General features: G+C 39.3%; 2 long non-coding RNA genes across 2 annotated transcripts; both read right to left on the reverse strand.

The window, feature by feature from the left end:
• Positions 1 to 1,411: 1,411 nt before the first annotated feature.
• LOC136290011 (uncharacterized) lies at positions 1,412 to 11,995 on the reverse strand. Its single transcript, XR_010720922.1, has 4 exons — positions 11,902 to 11,995; positions 8,969 to 9,186; positions 7,387 to 7,760; positions 1,412 to 3,277 (listed from the first exon to the last, which is right to left on the reverse strand). It is a non-coding gene; the product is annotated as an uncharacterized lncRNA (long non-coding RNA).
• A 752-nt stretch (positions 11,996 to 12,747) lies between these two features.
• Positions 12,748 to 16,706, reverse strand: LOC136290012 (uncharacterized). Its single transcript, XR_010720923.1, has 4 exons — positions 16,531 to 16,706; positions 15,959 to 16,075; positions 14,043 to 14,254; positions 12,748 to 13,418 (listed from the first exon to the last, which is right to left on the reverse strand). It is a non-coding gene; the product is annotated as an uncharacterized lncRNA (long non-coding RNA).
• Between the last annotated feature and the right edge of the window lie 5,339 nt (positions 16,707 to 22,045).

The raw sequence follows: 22,045 nt of genomic DNA on the forward strand, positions 1-22,045 counted from the left end.
CGGGGGGCTGGGGAGCGCCGCGACCGCCTCGGGCTCGGGGCGGTAAATTAAAATTTATTTCTCGAAGTGCAGGACTGGGAGAGACACGGAGAAATCCTAAGCGGTGTCCGAGAATAGGGAAGGGGGGCGGGCGGGGGGAGAGGCAGATGTAGCACCTCCGAAGTGCTGGTTAATTTCTAGGCCATCCTTTGCCTTCCAGGAGCTGCCGGCGCAGGCAGGGAGAGGGGGAGGCGGGGGCGGAGCAGCGCTGCCCGCCGGAGGGTCCTGCCCGGCCCGCGGGGGTCTCGGCCGTGCCTCTCGGGCAAGGGGAAGGAGCCTCCCGGTCGCTGCGGATTGCGGGGAATGAGAAATGACAGGGGGAAAAAAAATAATAAAGCCCAGGGGCTAAGGAAAAAAAAAAAAAAAAAAAGAAAAGAAAAAAAAGAAGAAAAAAAAGGGAAATTAAAAGGCCAGCGCAACCGCGGCGGAGGCTGCGAAGTCCTGCCGGGAGGGCGAGAGAGAGAGAGAGACCTGCGGGAGAAACTTGAACGCAAGCCTGCTTGGGAAGAGAAAAAGAGGACGAGCGAAAAGGAGAGGATTTCCCTCCAGAACGCTGCAGGGATAGTCCTTGAGTTTTACACGGGAAAAGCGCTCCCCCCGGCTGGGAGAGGAGGCTGCCCACTTCCCAGAGGCAAACCTGCACCGAACAAGCGGCCAAACCCGAGTGTTGGAGGCGATAGCGGAGGAGGCTGAGGGGAACCGGGGGCTTTGCCGCTTCCAGAGCTGCCGGAGCGACTCCCGAGGAAGGGCAGCCCGGCCCTGCCCCGCGCCCCCCCGGAGGAGCTCCCTGGCACCGTCCGCTGGCAGCCAGGGCATAAATCCGCCTGTCAGGGTGGGGGCAATTACGAGGCCGTAAAAGAGTCAGGAAGATGGATGTTCATGAGTGGTTATTACGGGTTGTGTTGTTGTTTTAATAGGGAGCCCGAACTGGAATCCCGAAGCCAGCGGGCTACGATCCTCCGAAGCGTTGCAGATTTCTAGGCTGTAGCTCCCCATCCAAAAGCCGCCGTTTCCTTCCTCAAAACCTGCCTCGCTCTCACACCGGAGGGCTCCACACCATGCTAGGGGCAGATTCTGGCCCTGACCCTGGGCTGCCCAAAGTTGGTCTTCGCACGAGTGGTATCAGGTGCAGTCTAAAAGTCTGTGCAAAACCCCGGGTCCCCCGAAGAGCATGGAGTAATGTGTTTAGCACTTAATACAAACCACAGAAAAATACAATCACCAGCTGTGAAGTGACAGACCATTACGAGTCAGGAAACGAACAGATCAGAAAACAGAATTTCCCAGCCCTCTTCCCCCTCGCACATCTACAAATCACAAAATTGAGACAGATTTACAGCCTTTACATATTTATTGCTGTATCTATCTGGATATCATGCCTATCATCCGGGATCTGAGTATCTGAAATGGTAGCATTAGTGAGGCATACTTGGGATTTTTATTAGAAATGGGTCATAAAAACTGGGTCTGTTTTAAAATAATAGTTTTCCAGCCTAACTATTATGGAATATGGATTTATTAGTCACTTTTATGTTTGAAGCTTGGTTTGAAAACAAACTAGATATTGTTAGCAAAGTTTGGCTCTGAGGAATGGAAAGCCTCTGGTTTTTTTAAAGGTTAAGGGGCCAGATTAAGAACAGCTGGAAAGGTTTAGAGTTTATTCTGGTGAGACAGCAATCAGCAGGTTGCCATACACACCTAGAAAAACATAGCTGGGTTCCATCTACCCTAAACATCAACTTCCCAGAGACAGAATCAGTGCCCAGATAGTAATAATAATTACATGACTCTTTTTCAGTTTGTTGGGGTTTTTTTAATAAAAAATATGCATCTTTCAGGTATTTCTAAGTCTAGATGCATCAAAACAATGCAAATTAAAGGATACTGGATACCGCACGTGCAGCAGTTGCAAATCAGATAGATCAGACCTTTGACCTAATACTCCCTGCCAAGTAGCATTTGCTTACATCTTAATTTATCTCCACTTTGTTACTTTACACTTACACCTCCTGATACCAGAAATGTTGACACTTTAAATAAAATCATGAGAACAAAAAGAAGAACTAGAGGAATAGACACTCCCTACCTTAATTTTTTTGCTGCCACCCCCTTTAGAGTTATGATACATTGATCAAAGCAGGTAATTGACTATATTCTTCTAATTCCTTAAGCTAAAACATTAATTACTCTGTTTAGATTAAAAGCAACAGCATTTTTTTTTTTTGGCTGGACACATTCTAGGTTCTTTCCAGTCTCACATGAAACAGACCAGACCTCCCCAAGGCATCTGCCACTTTCTGTGGCAGAAGTTGACACAAGAAAGTCAAATTAAGAGTCCTTTTTCCTGGCATATCGATTCTCACATCATGCATTAGCACGATGAAAATCTAGGCTCACAAAGTCAAGGCACAAATTCTTATGTATTGATCAGTGGTATATGGGAAGATGAACTTTGCTGTGCTCTCTACCTCATGGGATTTGATAAAAATACTTCTGCATGTTTCTGAATGAAACAATGTAATTGTCTCTTATTCATCTGCTGTCTAAGGGTGTTTTGGGCACTTAAGTTGTGAAGATCGTTCACAAGAAGGCAGCAGCAATTTAATTTTAGCATCTCCATCAGAATCAATATCAGGTGGGAAAGCATGGTAGGTGATGAGCCAAGGAGAACACGAATTGCACAGATGAGAAATAATGACCATTTAGGAGATTTCTTGTGCAGGGGCACACAAAAAGAAGTGGAAAGGCAGGAGGGTATTTGTGTTATTTCATTCTTCAGGATATGATTCCAGTGGATTAGGTTGTCTACAGCTGACAGGGACTCCATAAATAGTATGTTGAGCATATAGTTATTATAGTCACCTAAAAAATCTGCCTTCCTTCTCTAGAGGAGAGGAATTCTGGGAAGGCAGAACTCTACCCCTGCAAACAGTCAACAGCTCAAGACTTCACTGAAGTTCTGGTGATGCATCTTTTTGGCACTTGCAGACTCAGCTTCCTGTTGAAGAATAGGCGTCTATCATAACCCAAAGCGAATAGGAACCATTACATATGATGAGGTCATTGTATCAGTCATTCAACAAAGAAACTGCAGGAGTTCACACTGTAGGGAAAACCAAAAATCACCCCTTCTAATTTCCATTTGGAGTGCAATCTTCCATAGTGATGGTAGACACTTCTTGGAGACTTCAAAGGAGATAAACCCAGGAAGTTTCATGGGTTACTGTCACAGAAAGGTCTGTAAGAAAATAAAGGTGTACATCCAGTTAGTTAAAAAGGCTGAACTGGCTTTAACTGAAAAAAAAAAAAAAAAAAAAAAGCACTTTGCTCTGGGCAACAAAGAGCAAGAAATGGACAATGAAGAGAAGGAGATGCAAAGAATTTTTGGACAGCTGACTGTTCCCCAAGACATAATCATCTGTCTCAGAATCACTTCATCCTTAGTCATTGGTGAAGAAGATGAAGTGAATTTTACATGTCATAAGCGATAGTAGTTTCACCTAATACTCTCAGGCGGCTTTACATGAGGCATCCACACAAAACACAATTCTCCATCTGAAGGGAGGAACAATGCTTTTTGACCACTAAGGACAGTGGGAGAGATTTCAGAACGGAATTGTTTAGCGCAGCTATCCAGATCAGACAACCAGCATTTGTTTGGTTTGTCTACACTTCCCTGCAGTCTTTTCTCATGCTGCTGCTGGCTTGTGGTCACAGGGACTGGGCCACAGTTGCTCTGGGAAACCACCAGAAACGTACAGCGCCACTTCCCATAACAGGTTACATGGTCTGTGCCCCTCAAAAATAGTGGTGCAACAAAAGTCCCTGCAGATCTTTCAGAAATGCTGTGATTAAGCTGAAGTAGGATGCTCTTCTGGATATAAAGAGGGAATAGTGAAAATGAAGTAAATTCTGCACCATGTCCTACTGAAGAGTGCCGTGAGTGGAGGGGAAAGGAGAAAGAGACACAGTCCTGTTCATACATTTTCAACTTTACCATTCTTGGTCTATACTTATGGTGATTATTCTTGCATTTTTTGTTAATTTTTTTTTCTCTTATTCTGTATCATTTCCTCAACTTCTTATGACTTTGCATATGGATAATACTATATAAATTTTTGTGATGCTACTGAATATTAATTGACTGAGTAAAGTTTAATTTGCCTAATTTGTGAAATGTACTATGATTAAAACCTATACATGGTGGTAGTGTTCTGGACTTGAACACTAGTTTTCTGTGTTAGGATCTCAAAGTATTTTACAGAATTTTAAAGTCATTAAAATCTTCAGTAATTTAGGTAATGACCTGTATGTTGCATGACAGATTTATACATCTGTTTACTGGAACACTTAAAATTATGCTTACTTACAAATATGAACATTTTTCTGACTTCAGTGGCATTTAACAGACTATCACATGAAATTCAGCTGCAAGTTTTGAAAATTACAATTTTTTCACATAATTCTTTAAACATCCAGAGTAGTATTTAGTAAAAAAAAATTAATGTGTGAGTTATCTTGGTGATTCAGTGATTTTAACAGTGAATATGGCATTGAAACATATTTACCATGTGAATTAGATTATTTTTATAGCATTTTCAGCAAAGAAGTAGTAAATAATGTTATTTTGGGGTTGAGTGCAGGCATACTCACAACACCCACACTGCATCTGTTTCATTTAATTCACAGTCTCAAGGTTTTTTTTCATAAGGAGATGACCGAGGTATGTAATGAACAAAAATTAAGTCCTATGTTGTGGAGAGCATCCGCTTGATGACAAATCAAATTTAATAATTTATGAAAATTTCCTTTGCCTTCCATTGTGGTGTGCATAGAAAGAATTACAATTACTGTGTTAGGAAAACAATTAGAATCCTCATGCACTGTAAAGAATAGGCTTATTCGGATTTTTTCCAAGCACAAAAGTGAGGTTTTCAGTCTCTGTAAGTCTGTTATACTTCCACTAGAGTCATTTAAGAAAGTGCAAAGTTTATATTTCAAAATAAGAATTATTCAGAACTGAATGGATTACTTTTAGCTTACATAAATGATCACACTTTAGGGAAAGAGTACAATTCTGATTCTGGAAAGAGTGTGACTGGTGCCTTTTATAGGTCATCTTTCGTAACTTTGATATATTATTTTTTTGTCTATCTTTCATCAGTAGAATCATGGAATCATGGAATGTTCTGGGTTGGAAAGGATCCTGAAGGTCATCCTGTTCCAACCCCCTGCCATAGGCAGGGACACCTTCCACTATCCTAGGTTGCTCAGAGTCCCCATCCAACCTGGCCTGGAAAATTTCCAGGGATAGAGCATCCACAGCTTCTCTGGGCAGCCTGTGCCAGGGCCTCATAGTGAAGAATTTTTCCCTTGTATCCGATCTAAACCTACTCTCTGTCAGTTTGAAGGAATTTTTCTTTGCTCTGTCACTCCAGGCTCTTGTAAAATACACGTGAATGGAAAATTTTTTGATGATGCCCATGGAGAGAATCTCGATTTCAAAGAGTGATTCCGTTTTATCACCACTGAGAGTTCACATGTTGCAGAGGTTTGTACTGCAATAGCGAGTGTGATCCTGCTCTGTGGAAAACTGATCACCTGTGCTGCTGCCTATGTATGTAAACAGTACCGTAAAAGCTCTCCTGGAACAAGACAAGCTTACTTTTCATAGCCAAGGGCAAGCAGAGCTGTACGAAGGTGAGGTGTAATACCAAGGCAGGCAAAATTCCTTCAAAGATCTCATCTTCCTTGTGAGGGCTACCTGGATCTGCAGGAAGTAGTCCATTCCCAGTGTGTCCATTCCCTGACATTCCCTGGCCACCTGGATCTGCAGGAAGTGGTCCGTTCCCCCTACACACACTGAACCTCATCCACACGGGCTGGCTCTCCAAGCCCCTTCTGAGAGCACTGCCTGCTCTGGGTTGTAGAACACAAATACTTTCAGCAGTGACCTGTTATTTTTGAAAGAAATGTCCTATAGCAACGTGATTACAAGCACTCTGTTTTGATGTTTTGGTTTTGTTTTTTAAAGATGCCAACCTTTATAATACTTGAATGACTGTCCCAGAAATTTGGTTTGCTACTTTTTGCTAACATTAGATGATTATGCCATAAATTTCTCTCTCTCATAAAATTAGGTTCAGGAAAAAATAACTTTTGAAAATTCTGTATGTTATAATTTTGAGGCCTCCTGAAGTACTGGTTTTGAAAGCAAATATTCAACTTTTTTTAAAAGTAATAATTACTAGTACACTGACTAGTTCAAATCTGCACAGGACCCTCTGTTTATTTTGTGCTTCAAATGGTATTTAGTTTTCTGATCACTGACTTAAGTTTCACTCTTCCACTATTCCTTTTTTTTTTTTTTTTTTTTTTTTTTTTAAATATATACTTAACAAACTGCTCACTCAAAAATTGGACTGGATATATAAATGCTTGTAGGATGGGGTCCTATTCCTCATAAGTTTTCATTTGACTGGACTATCTAGCTCCTTGGTCCCTAAATACCAAGTATTCTCTTAGTCTCTTTTTTATCTGGTGGTTTTGGTTTTTTTGTTGTTTTTTTCTTTTTACTAATTCTTAGAAATATTCTGTAGAAATACAAGGAAGTCACAAGTTCCTCTAACAGGAATTTAAATGCTCTTTTGTATAACTTGTTTTGTTACAGTTCAGGGAGACAACACTGAAAAATCAAGATATTTACTAACCTGAATACTGTCTTTGGTGCCAGTTCCATTTTATCTTGTGTTCTGTAGTGTTCTACAGCTAACAGTACCAAAAAATGTCAGCAAAAGACTCTTATTTTTAAGTAGTTCTGTAAGTACACTGAGTTTTATGCTTCCTGGTTTTGTGATTTATAAGTATGTATATAAGTGTGCAACTTTTTTCCTAGGAAATGGGACAGATATTTTCAAAGCCTCTTTTTCCTAGTAAGACTAAAAAAATGAGTTCTGCTTAAATAGCTGAGAAATAGAAATGTAGGTTGAAGGTAAGTTTTAACTTGTGTATTCCAAGAAAAATGATCAAATCTCTCAGAGTAAAGGGAAGCTTAGAATGAATACTTGTTCTACTGATTAGCCAAAAAAAATTAATTTCTTTGAAACAATTCTCACTTGACGTGTAATGCACACAATCAAAGGTACAGGCTCATTAATAACTTATTAATGACAGTCCCCCTCTGAGCCATGTTAGGAAGTTTCTTTTAGAGTGAAAAAAAATGCAATGCAAAGTTTTAATATTCAAGAACCAAAACCTCTTAAATTGATTTGGAATCAAATTATTGTGGTTAGATAAGTACCTAAAGATGCAAGTAAGTATCTAGTGGGATTTTCAAAATTTTTTTACCTTAAAAATTCTTCAGCTACCTCTACGGTCCTCTGCTCCCACTGTTAAGCCAGTTGCTGAAGTTTCACTTCTGGGATTGTCCAGGTGTCTTGCAGTGTCAGCAGAGCTGAATTTTCCATGTCTAATTCATGCCTGGAAGGATTCTCAAGCACAGTTTCTACACCTGTATCTCCTGAGAAACTCTATCCCAGAGGCATGTGGTGAGCACATGGAGCAGCTTCCCAAAATCACCAGTCACAAAGTAGGGAGTGCTGGGTAGCAAATTCCTCTCATTCTTCCACTATGCTTTAAACTGCTATCCATGGAGTATTTTGTTAATCTTGCAAACCTGGATGATGAATCTGCTTCATTTTGTATAAATAAATGAAAAATGTCTGTGGTAAAAAGAGAGAAGCAATGAGTGTGACACCACAGCCTTGTGGTAGGAACATTCACTGAGGGGCAGAAACACCTGGACCCCAGCCCCTGTTCCAGAGGCTGGTTCATGTGAGATTTATAATGTAAATGTTGAAAATAAGATTTTTAAAAAAATATTTAAAGTACATAAAGTAACCACTGGAGTGGGGACAGGTGTCTCCATCATGAATATCCCCACTTTTCATGGTTGCCAGATTCCATACCTCTATGAGCTGTACACCCAAACCTTCACATGGTCGGAAGCCACATTATACATTCTTGCCCCATGTGCTGGGAAGCAGAAGCTCTGGGCAGAAGCTGATTGTGGCTCTTCAGGAATTCCACCAGCCCATTTTTGTATTGGACTGCATTAGCCATGCAGTTGAGTCCTAAATCAGTGCTGTATCGCTTTCAACAGCCTGGACTGCCGTGCTCCACTCCACAACACAGAAATTCCCTCATGTTGTAGCTCCCTCTTGGGGATTTGGTCCCTCGTGACTAACTGAGAAACAAATATGTCCAAAATACCTGTGAAATAATTCTGGCCTTTGACATGAATCATAGTGGGAGCTAAATCTTACAATGACAGTTAGACTTGTGAACCTTTACAGGCTCCCTTTGAGATGTTATCCTAGATTCTGAAATCCTGACATTTTTAATCAGTTCCTTTTAAGCACAAAGAGGATGTAACTAAATCTATCATCTAAAGCCATCCATTTTAATATCAGGTTGCTTTCGTCATATTTTTCCTACCCACCACCAAAAGGAGCAAGTGACATTATCCATTTCCAAGTCTGTGTAATCCTGTGCAGATATTATGCAGTGTACATGTTACTGATGAGATGTACATCAGATTATTTTCTTGGGGAAATGAGGAACTCACTCCCATGAGTGAGTATGCTAAAGTGGGTTACAGACACCACAGAGTAAGCTTTAGGCACAGTACAGGTGGGTTTGACCCCAGTAAAATCAAGGGAACTGCATACTACCATCTCAGTCTGACCTGCCTCACACACCCATTCACACCACCGCAAGAACACGAGGAATTTTAACAGCAACTTTGTTGAGCTTAATGAAATTAATTTCCTAGCCACGCCAACTGGTGCAGTTTGTTTCCAGGCCTAATGCAAGAACCATATGGAGAAAGGCACAGAAAGACAAGTGGGCGGTGTGTGCCATTACTCACCATCTGTCCGGGCAAGCCGTGCTGAGCCAAACGAGGAGCAGCTCACAGCTCACAGCTCACAGCTCACACAACATGCACAGGTCAGAGCCTGTCTGGGAGCCAGAGTGCACCACAACAGCAACTGACTGCCAGGGGACTGACACAGGAAGGTTTTCCTGAAGTTGCCATGCGAGATGAGGACAGCAAGGGGTGAAGACAAGTTCCTGAGAAATGAAAGCCTGTGTTGAGAGAAGGGGTAAAAAATTGACTGAGTGGAGTAGGAGTGGATTGTAAAGGCAAAAATAGATACTGCAGCTTAAGATGCTGACATGAAGCTTTTTTATTGCAATAGAAAGCCCTGCATTTACTAAGATTTTGCCCAAGGCTTCATAACCTTATAATGTAACGTTATTCCAACTGGTATTGCTTTCTCAGCAAAAATTATGAAAAAATAAATGCATGTTAAATCCTATGGCATGTGTTTCACTAAGATTTATAGATGACCTTATCCACTGTAGAGCTCTGTTCTCAGAGAACCGGCCCTGCACTTCCCTGCACCTGCAGAGAGCTGGGACTGGGAGGATAATTACGAGCATTGAGAGCCTACACCAGATGTTCCAGGAATGGAGAAATTCCATCTTTGGCTGGCTGGCCTTGGGAGGCAGGAAAACAGCAAGAGGAAGTGCTTGTGTTTGAGCTGGCATGTGCCATGCAAGCCCTTGGCTGATCAGTGCCAGTCCTCTGCTGCTGGCAGCCCTCTTGCCTTGCTCTGTGCCTGGAGTTGTTGCCACAGACCAGGCAGAGCCAAGCACGGAATGCTCAGGCAAGGCTGAGGTGTTAAAGGGAAACACGGCTGTGAAATAGGAGTGCATGCAAATGAAGGGAGTACAAGACTCACAGGACTTGTATTTCCAACTCAACACATTCCAGTGTGCAGGGCATGGCTTCAGAAAGATTAGGTGTCACTTCTGTGCTTGGATCATGAGGATTTTGCATTTTAGATTTTTATCAGAAACAGTGTAATAAAACATTCAGCAGGAATGTTAATGTTTTATGTCTTTGTGTTTTGTTGCCAAGATGATTAATATTTTTCTTTTTAAACAAAAGGGACTAAATAATAGTTAGCCCTTATCTATTAAGTGACCAACTTTGGACTTAGGTTTTTCCCAGTATTGGAAATATCCATTTTCACATCCTCTCAGCATGTTAAGCAATACCAGGAAAGCAATCTTGCTTACAATTCAGACCAACCATTTTCAGCTCAAACCAGAAACCTTGATTCTTACAATTGTATACTGCAGATTGAGGTACAGAATAAATTCTAAATCCTACATTTCAAAAGTGTTTTTTCAGTTCCTTCTTCTCCCAGTTTTCTTTCCAGAAGAGCAACATGGTCAGTTTAGTAATAATAAGTAAATCTTGGTCAACCACTTCCAACTTCTTTTTCATTAATTTATGCAAAACTGTCAACATGTCACTGACTGCAGTGCTTGATTTCAAAGAGGTCTGAAGGACGGGAGAAAGCATTATTACAAATGTATTATTGAAAGTAGGAATATCTCTGCTGAATTTCAGAGAGGCATTTTAAGACTTAAATAATGAATCTTCAGAGTGAATGAAAGTGCCTAGGTGACACAGCGGTGACAGGCACAGGGACTGTTCACGTCTGGTTGGTTTGTGTTCTGTCAGAGCTCACTCCTTTTCACTCTAATGTGGAAAACGAGGGCTTCTTCGTTTTCTGTTCTCTACTGATCACCAAGCAATCCCAGTGGAAGTCCTGTGACATGGGGCCATCCAGCCTTTGGGTGGAGAGAGGCCCTTCCATCCCATTGGGGCAGCTTCTGGAGTTTGGACGCTGAAGCTGTGTCTGGACTCTTGACAGCACCACATTCCTGTCCACGTATCCCTTCACTTCTCAGACATTTGCCCCACCAAGAAATTTGAAGGAAGGTTTTGTGGACGGCCTTACAAGCGGATGTCTCTTGTGCCTTTAGCCAGATCCTTTAACTCCTCGAGGAGGAAGTTGATGAGCCTCTTTGGAGGGCTTGAACCATTGACTGAGGGCAGCCGCTCTCATCAGCAGCTGAATTGCAGATCCTTCAGCAAGGCTGCAATGCACAGAAGGGCAGATGTAAGTGCAGAAAGAGAGACAATCCCCTAAACGCCTCATTTGCATTGTTTATGGCTTACCTCAGCCAAATTATTAAAGGGTATCTACCATTGTTGTTAGTAACTACAGTGGGCTAAGGTTTTTTTGAGAGCTCTTTGTGGTTGTTTTCTTCTATTTCAGGAAGTTGGCAAAAACCAATGAAGACCATTTCATTAAGGACCGTGAAGGATTAACAACCTGAAAAACCTGAATGATTGATTAAGAGAAAGTTTGTGTGAAGTAAGTGAACAACAAATAACCCACCATGGATTGTAGTCTTTCCCTCAGGATCAGGCTTCATTAGCTGGCACTGCTTGAACAGTAATTTTTGAAATAAATTTAGGAGATAGTCTTGCTTTTTTTAAAAATCTGAATATTACTTAGGTATCTTTCCTTATTTTAAGTTCAGCACCTCTATGGAAGCTCTGTTAAGACATAGATAAATGACACTGCTTAGTTTGCGGTTTGTTTCTGTTGCACACACCAGAGCCTGGCAGGCAGGCAGTTTTACCTCACTTGTAGCTGGTTCTTAAGAGCTCAGGATTTGGGTGATTCTCCATTTCTGAACAAACATCTGAGCAATTAATTAGAAGATGTGTTTTATCTCCTCCCTGGTGCCTCTGTGCACGAGATTGGTTGTTCTCATGTGGTGAATGAATGTGGGAGTTGGGATGTACCTGTGACTCCTGTGGCTCTGTAGCATCCCAGAGGGGAAGAAGTGACACCCAAACTTTCTGGAGGGGCAGAAGTGACAGCCACAGCAGGCAGGAAGGCAGCAGCCATCCCATGTTTATCCCATGCTTACCCAGCCAGCAGGAGAGATGTCTATATCCAGGGCACTGCATGATCTTCTTTTGCAGCCTACAGATTTCATTGTGTAACTGAAAGAAATGTGAAATGACAGGCCCCAATTTAGGATTTAGTCTGTTGCATTATTTAAAAATCCCCATTAATTTTGGAAGCTTTTAAATGTACTCAGTGCTGTGTTAAAAGAACCCAGAATCAAGAGACCCTGAGCTAGACTTGCCAAGTTTCAAAAAATGTTTGAGTTCCCTTGACTCTTTTACAATATTTAAAAAAAAATACTTGCACCTCTTCTAGTTAGCAATATCTCATCCTAAGAGAGTAGTGTTTGTGGGGTTTTTTCTCTTTATAATTCTTTACAAACTCTGTATCATTTTTTCTAGGTTTTAGAACATGAGCAGGGGCTCCAGCCACATTAAAATGTGTTCGTTGCTGGCTAAGTTAACGTTCATGCCCAAATGAGTTTTTGAGTCAAACCATCCCATTCACCTCAGAACTTCAGGAAAACCCTGCTCATCCTGCTAATGTAGAAGGTAAGAATTTGAGTGGCGTTTGGAGTACTGAATGTGCAGAGGTGAAGCAGAGAAGGAAGAAATCCATCATCACATTGGGCATCTCTAGTTGCAGAGACAAAAGGGGTCAGTGTAGAATGAGTGGTTTCCTCAGAGGGAAGGTACACTAACATGGGACTGAGACAAGAGAACTGGAGCTTAAACAAAAGAAAGTTTCCTTATTCTTAAATGGAGTGCAAAATAGAATTGCTAAAGAAGACATTTTTATGTCCACCAATGTTTGATGGCCTTCACATAGGTGGAGCATGGTTTATTTCTTCTTAAGTATTCCAGTGATCCCAGTAATTTCTGTTTTTATTAAATAATATCAATATTTTCATATTACTAATGGACTAATATGGGTTTTCCTTTGTCATCTTAGATATTCTTTTAATAGAAAAGTAATTTTCTGATAAAACTGTAGTCAATGTCTGACCATTTGCTGGTTTTCAAAACCCTTGCAAGGCAGTTAAATGCAGAATAACTAATAACTGCATGGTACGATACTTTTTGTAGCTTATGTTTTCATTTCTATTTTCTGCCTTTAGAGTTTGAGTTTGTAAAGGAACCTTCAGTCTGGTGGGGACTGTAAGTTTATCACTGCTGTAGAAATCTCATTCACAGCAGCATTCAATGATTGCCACATTAAATTAAATCTGGATGAAATGCAGTCTACTCAACAACTTGAGTTGAGCATTTTCAAACCCGTGTACAACTAAAAATAAATCTAGAGTTTAATTTTGCAGGCAGTAAGATTTAACACAATACTGAGCTACACAAGATCTGCACAGGGGGAATGCAGCAAATGTCAGAAGGCTGGGAATCTACTGTTTCAGTAATTTCCATGTCTTTTCACAACCATAATGCAGGTACATGGAGACATTCCAGGCAGTTTTTTATCTCCATGACTTCAGCATCCAGAGCAAGTACCCAAGCAGAACTCTGCCTGTGGATTTATTCCAGAGGTCTGAAATACAAATAAGACAAAAAAAAAATGTTTTTAAATTGTCAAAGATTCACTTATAATGTGTTTCTTAATATAATTAGAGCATAACATTCCTTTTTGCTTATTTCCTCTAGCTAATCATGATTGTTTGTATTAACTAAAATAAAACAATGACATTTGCCAAGAACCTGTACATCAAAAATCTAAGAGATACCTTGATTTTGCCTCTCAGATTTAACAAACAAAGGTTCTTCTAAGATTGCAGAAGGAAAACCAAGCACATCTTAAACTTTCATACTTTTTGCACATGACTGTGCTGGTGCAAGACACAAGAACATCAATGCTACTAGAGCTTGTGAAATTTTTTGTGCAATGTGTCTTTTTAGAAACTGAAAATTATATACAGGACAGAAAAATAATGGTTTATCTCTTAATTGTAAGGAAAAAAAACAACAACAAAAAAAAAACAAAAACCCAACACCAACCAAGGGTGCATTTTGCTTGAGTACAAGAATAAATAAGACACACTTTTTTGAAGTGAAATCTGCTTTACACAGGTGTGCATTGAATCAAATTTAAATTGCTCTTTGGGAATGTGAAGCATCTGTAAAATTGCTCCTCAAAGACTGATGACATAAAGAGTACCTGGGTAGACGCTAGAACAAATCCCAGGCATTTTAGTCCCCTTTTTTCCATGTATCTGAATTTAGTTGCTTTAAACTGTCATCTCCTTATGACTGTAGCATGATTCCTTATTCCTCCCAGAGAACTCCTTGTAATGTCATTCATTTTGAATATTTTACCAATACAGCACCACCACCATAATTACAGAAGGGCTTACTAGTTCAAGCAGGGCCCTGTGAAAGAGAAAAGCAACATTTTCAGTTAGACTGCTAATAGTAATTGCACTCCAGTATTCTACAGCTGCAAAAGACATGAGCAAATCTTGGGGTGGAGAGTTCAGCCCTTCCTTTCTGTGAACTGGATTTAAACCTTAAGCCAAACAAAACTGTGAATTGTGAGGTGGTTTTGATTGTACTCTGTAGTCAGCAGCTGGCTCTGAAATATAATCATAAATTGCCCAAGTCTATCAGAGATATTTTAAGACAACCTCTGAAATGAATATAGACCTTTTCAAATTTGTAATGAAATCTTAATCCAAACAAGGTTCATAGGCAGCAGATACTGATTTAACCCAATTGATTTTAAAAAACCAGTCATTTCAGTCTCACAGATGGAATTACCTGCAAAGTTTGAAACATGCAGCAGTGATGAATCAGGAAGTTATTATCTATTCACTCGAGGTATGGTTTAAAAAGCTGAATTTGGCATCTGCTATCATATACCATTTCAATGCACAAAGGAAAACTTTTCAGAGGTAACTATGGATTGAGGGCCAGCCGAAGTGCAGTTGTTCCTTGAATAAAAAATGTAAGTTTGCACCTGTACTCTGGATGCCTTTGTTACATTATCTTACAGAAAACTGAGGGGACTTTTGCTAAAGCACTGGGAAATCAGACACTGTTTCCCGCTTGTGAATATGTTTTCCTGAGTGACAATAAAGTATACCTCCAGTAACAGCAATTTAATTACATTCTTAAGCACGCTCGCAGGTATGTTTAATGGGACACAAACTGTGAGACAGATACTGCAGAGGGTGGTAATTCAAAGTTTAGATCCCAAAAATCTATACTACAAAGATCTTTTAAAGAATGACATCTGTAAAGCTAGTGAATTAATGTGCTGACTGGGACTTGCGTCTGACAGGTCCAGCTCATTACATTCAGATACCACTGGCACAACTGAGTCTACTGGGAGCCTAGAAGTCTCTGAGAACGTTCAGAGTGACATTTGGGATAACAGGGGGTGAATTTCAGCCAGGTCTTTCATATGCCCATTTGCCGCGCTGTATTTTTGGCTCCAGGCGCATGCCAAGATCAAATTCCCAGACTTTCTCCGTGCCCGAGCAAATATTGTTTGACCCAGATTTGGAACATTCATCAAACACAGACACACAGCACATTACTGTGCAGGGCTGCTGCCACACCAACACGGTCCCACAGTGGGTTGGGGACCAAGGGGGTGCACGGAGCCTCCTGCAGCTTGGGAGCATCCTGGAAGGACAGGGTGCATTTCACTGGTGACACGTCAAGAGATAGTCCCCAAGGATACCTTCATCCTGGGGGATTGATGTCCAGTCAATCCTCCAACCAGCTCGGGGAAGAGGAGACAATGTTCCTCCAGGCAGCAATTCAGTGACTAGCTCAGCCCCGGCTCAGAACGGCCCTTTAAAAGCCTGCAGTGCTCAGCTTGGTTAATAAAAGCTAGGCTACTATTTGCATGGCAAATCACTGTTCCCCTCTCCCTCCCATCCCCACCTGAAGCTGATGTGGCCCATGTTATTTTAGCTGGGAGATGGAGTCAGGTGCAACAGGAATGGAGCAGAGCACACTGGAGTTATGGCAGGATGCTCTTGCAGTGCAGTTTCTGAAATCAAGGCTTAAAGTTGTGCATGTCTCAAGAGGCGCTCGAAGGGCAGGAACAACCCCCTCATTACTCACTTTTGAGAAAGAAATTCAGCCAAGAAGATGTTCAAATGTCTAGGATGCCGTCGAAATCTCATTACCCTTCATTAGACAGATACTGCTGCCTTCCTTTATGCCTTCCTTGTTTGTCATCTTAAACATCAAAAAATGTTAGTTTCTTTCAAAGATGGCTTTTTGGTCAGGCTTTCTTTGTTCGCATACAATTTATGCTTCACTCTGTTTTTCAGAACACAGACTTTGGAATTATAAAGGTAACAGAATAGAAGATTATTGTTGTAGGAAAAAATATGGGGTCAAAGATTTTTAATTGAAAAAGAGAATGAGTTCTAGCCTAGAGAATGCTTTATGGACCTCTGTTGCTGATGTCAGGATCAGGAGAGTAAGTGCAAAACTTCTCAAGTGTCTTTTTTTTCTCATTTCTTTGTGACAGGCTTGGTTCATCTTGTTAAAATTATTTGCCTGACTCAGTGCTTTAAAACACAAAGAGGGATTTACAGCACTTCATCAACTTCAGTCGAAGACCTGGGAAGTGAAAAAAGGGGGGGGAACAGACAAATTACCCCCAAAAGAAAAAAAATAATATTCACCTGATGGTGTGTACTGATGAGAACAGAGGTTCCCAGCCAGTGCTTAGATATCATCACATCTGAGACTGAAATAGACATTCCTGGAGACCTGCAGCTTTGATGGCATCTGGGACCTTTGTTTTCTTAAAAATGCAAAAGAAAAAAAGGAAACTCTGAAAATAAAAATGAACAGATAGATATCCAGGCTACAAAGCAGCAGTACTTTCAGAAAATATGGAAGTATCATTACCAAAGAAAAAGAAAAACAAAACAAAACAAACAAACAAACAAAAACCAACAAAAAAACAAAGCCCAAACAACCAAACCCCCTTCCCCCTCAAAACAACAAAAAAAACTCCAATAAACACAAACCTAAACAATCAAAACAACAACAACCACCAATCAAACTGAAAAAATCCCAACAAACTTTATCTTAAATGGTGGAAGATCTCACCCTCATTTAACCACTATAATGGAATTTACTGTCAGAGTGAAAACTTGCCTTTCAAGATGAAAAAGAATGCAAAAAACAAAACCCTAAACCATAAACAAGATAATAAAAAATCCCACGAAAGAGCCAACTGTGAGTTCGATGCCAACATCACCAAAGTCATGTTTAGCCCACCTTAAAACAAGAAATAGAAAAGTTTAGAGAGCAAGTTCTCTTGTAAGTTGAAATACTGAACAGGATGGAGAAAAGTGGTAAAATAGTCCTGTGTGGCCTCTTTTGCTCTTTTTTGGAATTATCAGTAGCACATCCTCATTAAATATTTAGAATGTTTCCTCTCTCGGTCTGGTAACATTCAGAATTTTTGTGTACACAGGAGATAGAGAAGGAACACTTTTCTTCCAAAGCCATTAAAATCCATTCAGAATATAAAAATAGTTCTTACATCAGTGCATATCATGAAATATTTCTGAGTTTCCTTATTATGCCAGACTGCAGTAGGCACAAAGGGAAAACGAGATTTTGCTGCATCCTACATTTGAAGTCACAGGAACAGTTATTACTTCCATACACATTTCTGCTCTTGGACTGTGACTGCAAAGGAATATTCTTAGTTAAAAAAAAAATCATCTGAAGATATAAAGTCAAAGACTGTCTTTCAGACAAACCTTTAGATAATTGTAGCTGAGCAAATGCACGTTTGTCCTGCACTTTTCATGAAGAAAAGATTTCTAAGCACAATATTTGGAGCATACCTGCCCAACAGATTCCTTAATCAGACTACTTATAAAACTTAGTTTATTAATACAAATGAAGGAAAGAATTTTCATCCCATGTCTATTTTATCCTCTCAAATTAAGGTAAGAGTTATGATTCCAAAAATGTTTGACAAAGCAGCAAATCATATGTGATCTGTTTACTTATAGCATCAGCTGTTTTCGTTCACTGATCATGAACAATTGAAATATAGGCCTATTTTACTTAAGTAGAATAACATTAATTTTTTTCAAATTTGGTAACTGACAAAAAATATACACATACAAATGCATGTTAACATAATAATAAAAATGATCTTGCACGCAACAGTTATATAAAAATAACTGTACAACACTTTGACACTACCTATTTTTAGGATCAGTTTTGAGAACAAAAGGATGGGTAGAAGTGGGGGGAAAAGATGTTGCTCCAGGGTATATGTAATAAAACAAGCTGTTCGGTTACATGGCCACTGTTGCTCTTTTGCCTCTTAATATTTTATATGAAATAGATATTTTTTCACACCCAGTCTAGCATAAACCCAAACTTATATAGGCCATTCAATTTTGAACATAATCTCTCAGTATTTAGTTCCCTGTCTTGCAAATACAGCACTTCAGTGCATGGGCAGGCTGACTGAACTGCATGCTTGAGTGATTAAAATAAAAATATTTACATACCTGTAGATGGATAGATAGATGCATGTATATGCACACACAGATAGAAACATGTGTATATGTATTTATATTGAGAGATTATGGATGGAAACTCATTCCAGCCACAATTTCAGCAAGAGTAAAGCATTTCCCTCATTGGAAACGAAGCAGGAAGGACTGTAAGGCTTCCACAAAATAAAACAAGCCACACTGGTGGTTTGCATCATCCATATTTCTGATTTTAATCTCTGGGGTTTTTTAGGATGAATGAGCTAATAAATGTATGACTCATGTTCAGGTTTGGTTATGTCATATCTTTCAATCTTTCACATTATTTGGGCTTCAGTTCTCAACTGGTGCTTGTTATTTGACTTCATGATTAGTGCAACTTTCATGATGGTTACCGAGTATGTGAGGATATTAATTAATTTAGAATTTCATTGCTACTTCAAGAAGACAAAGACATTTGATTGTTGCTTTCTTCTAAATTAGAACAGAATTCTCATGCTAATCTATCAAACTCCATTTCAGTTTATATGCATTTTGAGTTCAGTACTTCCTTCATTGTTTTCTATAAGGGGAACTCCAAGTTCAATACTCACTATTAAAATTTAATTTCTGGGAAGTCCTCAAAGACTATTAACTAAACTCTTTTCCTATGCCCACTATTCGTAACAGCTCCACATGTCACTAGGGGATATTCCTACAAACAACCAGAAGCTGATTTTGAAACAGTTTCTCATTAATATTTAAACTTACGATATAGAAGGGAGGGGACTCTTAATTGTAGAAATCTTGTACAGTTCTGGTGTTTGTGATTATTCCCAGAGAGTGAACAAATGTTGAAATTAAAAGCAAGTAAGCACAGAATAATTACCAGTGCTAGAAAAATACTAGAGTTATTTGTGGTGTGGTTTAGAAAGATAAAATGCCTTCAATTGTACAGTTGCAATTATAATGTAGCTAGAAATCTATGCTAAAATCAAGACTCCATCAGTGTTCTCAGATATGCTGTATTAACTTCAATTTTCTTTCTTCTAGACAGGCATGTACAGAATAAGATAATACTTAATTAATATGAGAATTAAGCACATATAAAATTGATTTTTCTGGACGGAGAACATCATCAATGTCTTAAACTGACATGCATGCTGAAGTGTTACATATAATTAGGAGCTTACAAAAAATTTGGAATCATAGGGGAAAAAAAAACAACAAAAGAACTGAACAAAGGGAAAGAGGAACTGTGAACTGAATTCACATAGTTAGTGAAATAATAATGATAATTCCCATTTTTAGGACATTATTTCTTCTACTCTAAAAAGGGTACAGATTTGTCAGTTAGGGGTCAAAGACTATTTGAAGCTGACATTTGCAATTTAACTTAGTGAAAACCACTTAGAAACAGTTAAAAGTGAGTAAAGTAGAACATAAATACTCAATGGAATAAATAGCAGAAGAAGAAACAATATTTTTGGCTTGCATATAATATAATCTTAAACCACTGGAGGTAGAGCCAGATATTGCCTGTATAAACTTCCAGCATTTTGGAAATACATCTAAATTTCAGCAAGACTTATTTTAGAGAACCAGAATCTTTTAGATTGGAACAGTCCCTTGAGATCATCAAGTCCAACCATAAACCTTAAACCACCAAGTCCACCACACAACCAAGTCCCTAAGACTTTGACATACAGAATTATATGTCTTTTATATATAAAAATACAAGGATCATCTCCTAAAAATAGCTTCTCATTTCTATTTCTTCTAACTGTTATACTTCAAATTCTAGTTCACACTTACAAAATATCGTCTGTTGAGAAGTTTCTGAAGCTTTCCAAACTTCCAGAATTCAGACATCACCAAGGAGGATGGTCATTTGGAAAAGTTTTTTTCTGAATTCCATTAAGGTTTCTCAGTGAAGCATTTGATAGTCTTAACGAAGCCAGTAAAAGTCTCATTCATCTGCCCCATGGCCTGTTTATTTCATCTTGCTCCTGGTGAGCAGCACAGAATTATTAAAACGTGTTTTCCATGGTGAACAAAGCTATCCCATAATTACTATCACACCAGCTGAACAATGCAAAATATGGCAGTCAAAGGCCAAATTCACTGCAGCATGTGAATCTTAGACTACTATTTAAATTTTCAGCCCTTTAAAAAAGCTTTAATTTTACTTTGCCTTGGGTAGCCATGGCATGGATAGAAGGGCTGGAATCCATTCATGTTGAGAAATAAAATTAATTTCTAACCTCTTTACAATTTGCCCACCATCTCACAAATTAAAAACTCGTTATGCATTATTATGTTCGTTGTTTTCAAGGAGAGTAGCTTTTAACAGATGTACAAACAGTTACTCTAGTCTTATTCACTGGCAACAGAGTTAAATAGCACAAATTTTGAGTTTACCATTGTATTTCTTGTGCTTAGCCTCTTGTTAGGCAAGCACAGAATACATTATTAGAGAACTGGGCATAAGCTATCTAAAATGAGATAATATGTTTTAGCCATTCATATATGTGTATTGTTTATTATACTTTTCCTCAAATTAGTTAAAAGAATTTTGAAATTCAGATTATTTTGGAGCAACTCAGGAAATTATATCATCTCCATGGAAATATTAATTCCATGTTTCTATCATTCCTCTGCTTATATGGGGGAAGGGGAAGAGGAGAGGAAGTTGTCAAGGCGACAATTAACTCAAAATGAGGCTTAGTTGAAATCTAATCTTCACCAGAAAGACCATTCTTCTTTCTGATTAAACAATCAACTCTGGTGCTTAGAAAATAGCACAAATTTTACACAACTATCAAAAGAGAATTAAGACTAAGCTAATTATTATAATTCAACGATATATTGCCAAGAAGGTTCCCATCATTTAGGAACAGCTCTTACTCACACTTTGGGGTTAGCGTGTCCCAGCTGTAATTTACCACTGAAATGATATGCAGATGTCAGTAATACCAGGATTAGGCACAGTCCCTGCAGGAGCACAAGAGGGAATACAATTTATTATTTCACTTGATGACTACAGCTAGAAATGTTTCAGAAAAATACATACATGTACACTGGCAGTTATAGCTTCTTTAAATTAGGAATAGTCCCTGTGGTTGGACTATCCCAGGAAACCTAATAATTGCTTGCCTTACATGACTATTATCATCTTGTGGCTGATTAGTGCAACAAAATTATAACAGCAATCAAGGAAACTCAGCAGCTGGGGGGGAGTGAACATGCTACATGGCTCTTCTGCAATCTCCTAAAGCCTCTACTGTTTGTCAAAAAATTTTTGATATATTTGATAACTTCCTTAGTAAGAAAGTACAGGCGTGATGGCATCCTCCAAGTGACTAGCTAAAAGGGAATCAAGGATGGGGAGGATGGGAAATGGGACTGTGATATGATTTTGATTTCAAAATCTGCATGGAATGAACAATAATATACATGTCCTTCCCCCGCAGGACAAGGAAAATTACATAAGCAATGAACCTATTTGATTAGGAAATGGACTAGAATACCAGAACTCTTTGGGGAATTTGTTCCAATCAACCAGATGACAGATAACCTAAGAAATGACAGCGGAAGGCAGCAACATTATTATGTTATTAAACTCCTTTCAGCAAATATATCTAAGCACAGAAGAGCCATTAGGCTTCTTGCTCTTGTGCACTCAAAG

Source organism: Chamaea fasciata, unplaced genomic scaffold (assembly GCF_029207755.1).
Source record: "Chamaea fasciata isolate MVZ Bird 193981 ecotype frontalis unplaced genomic scaffold, bChaFas1.0.hap1 SCAF_5, whole genome shotgun sequence".
Lineage (NCBI taxonomy): Eukaryota > Metazoa > Chordata > Aves > Passeriformes > Sylviidae > Chamaea > Chamaea fasciata.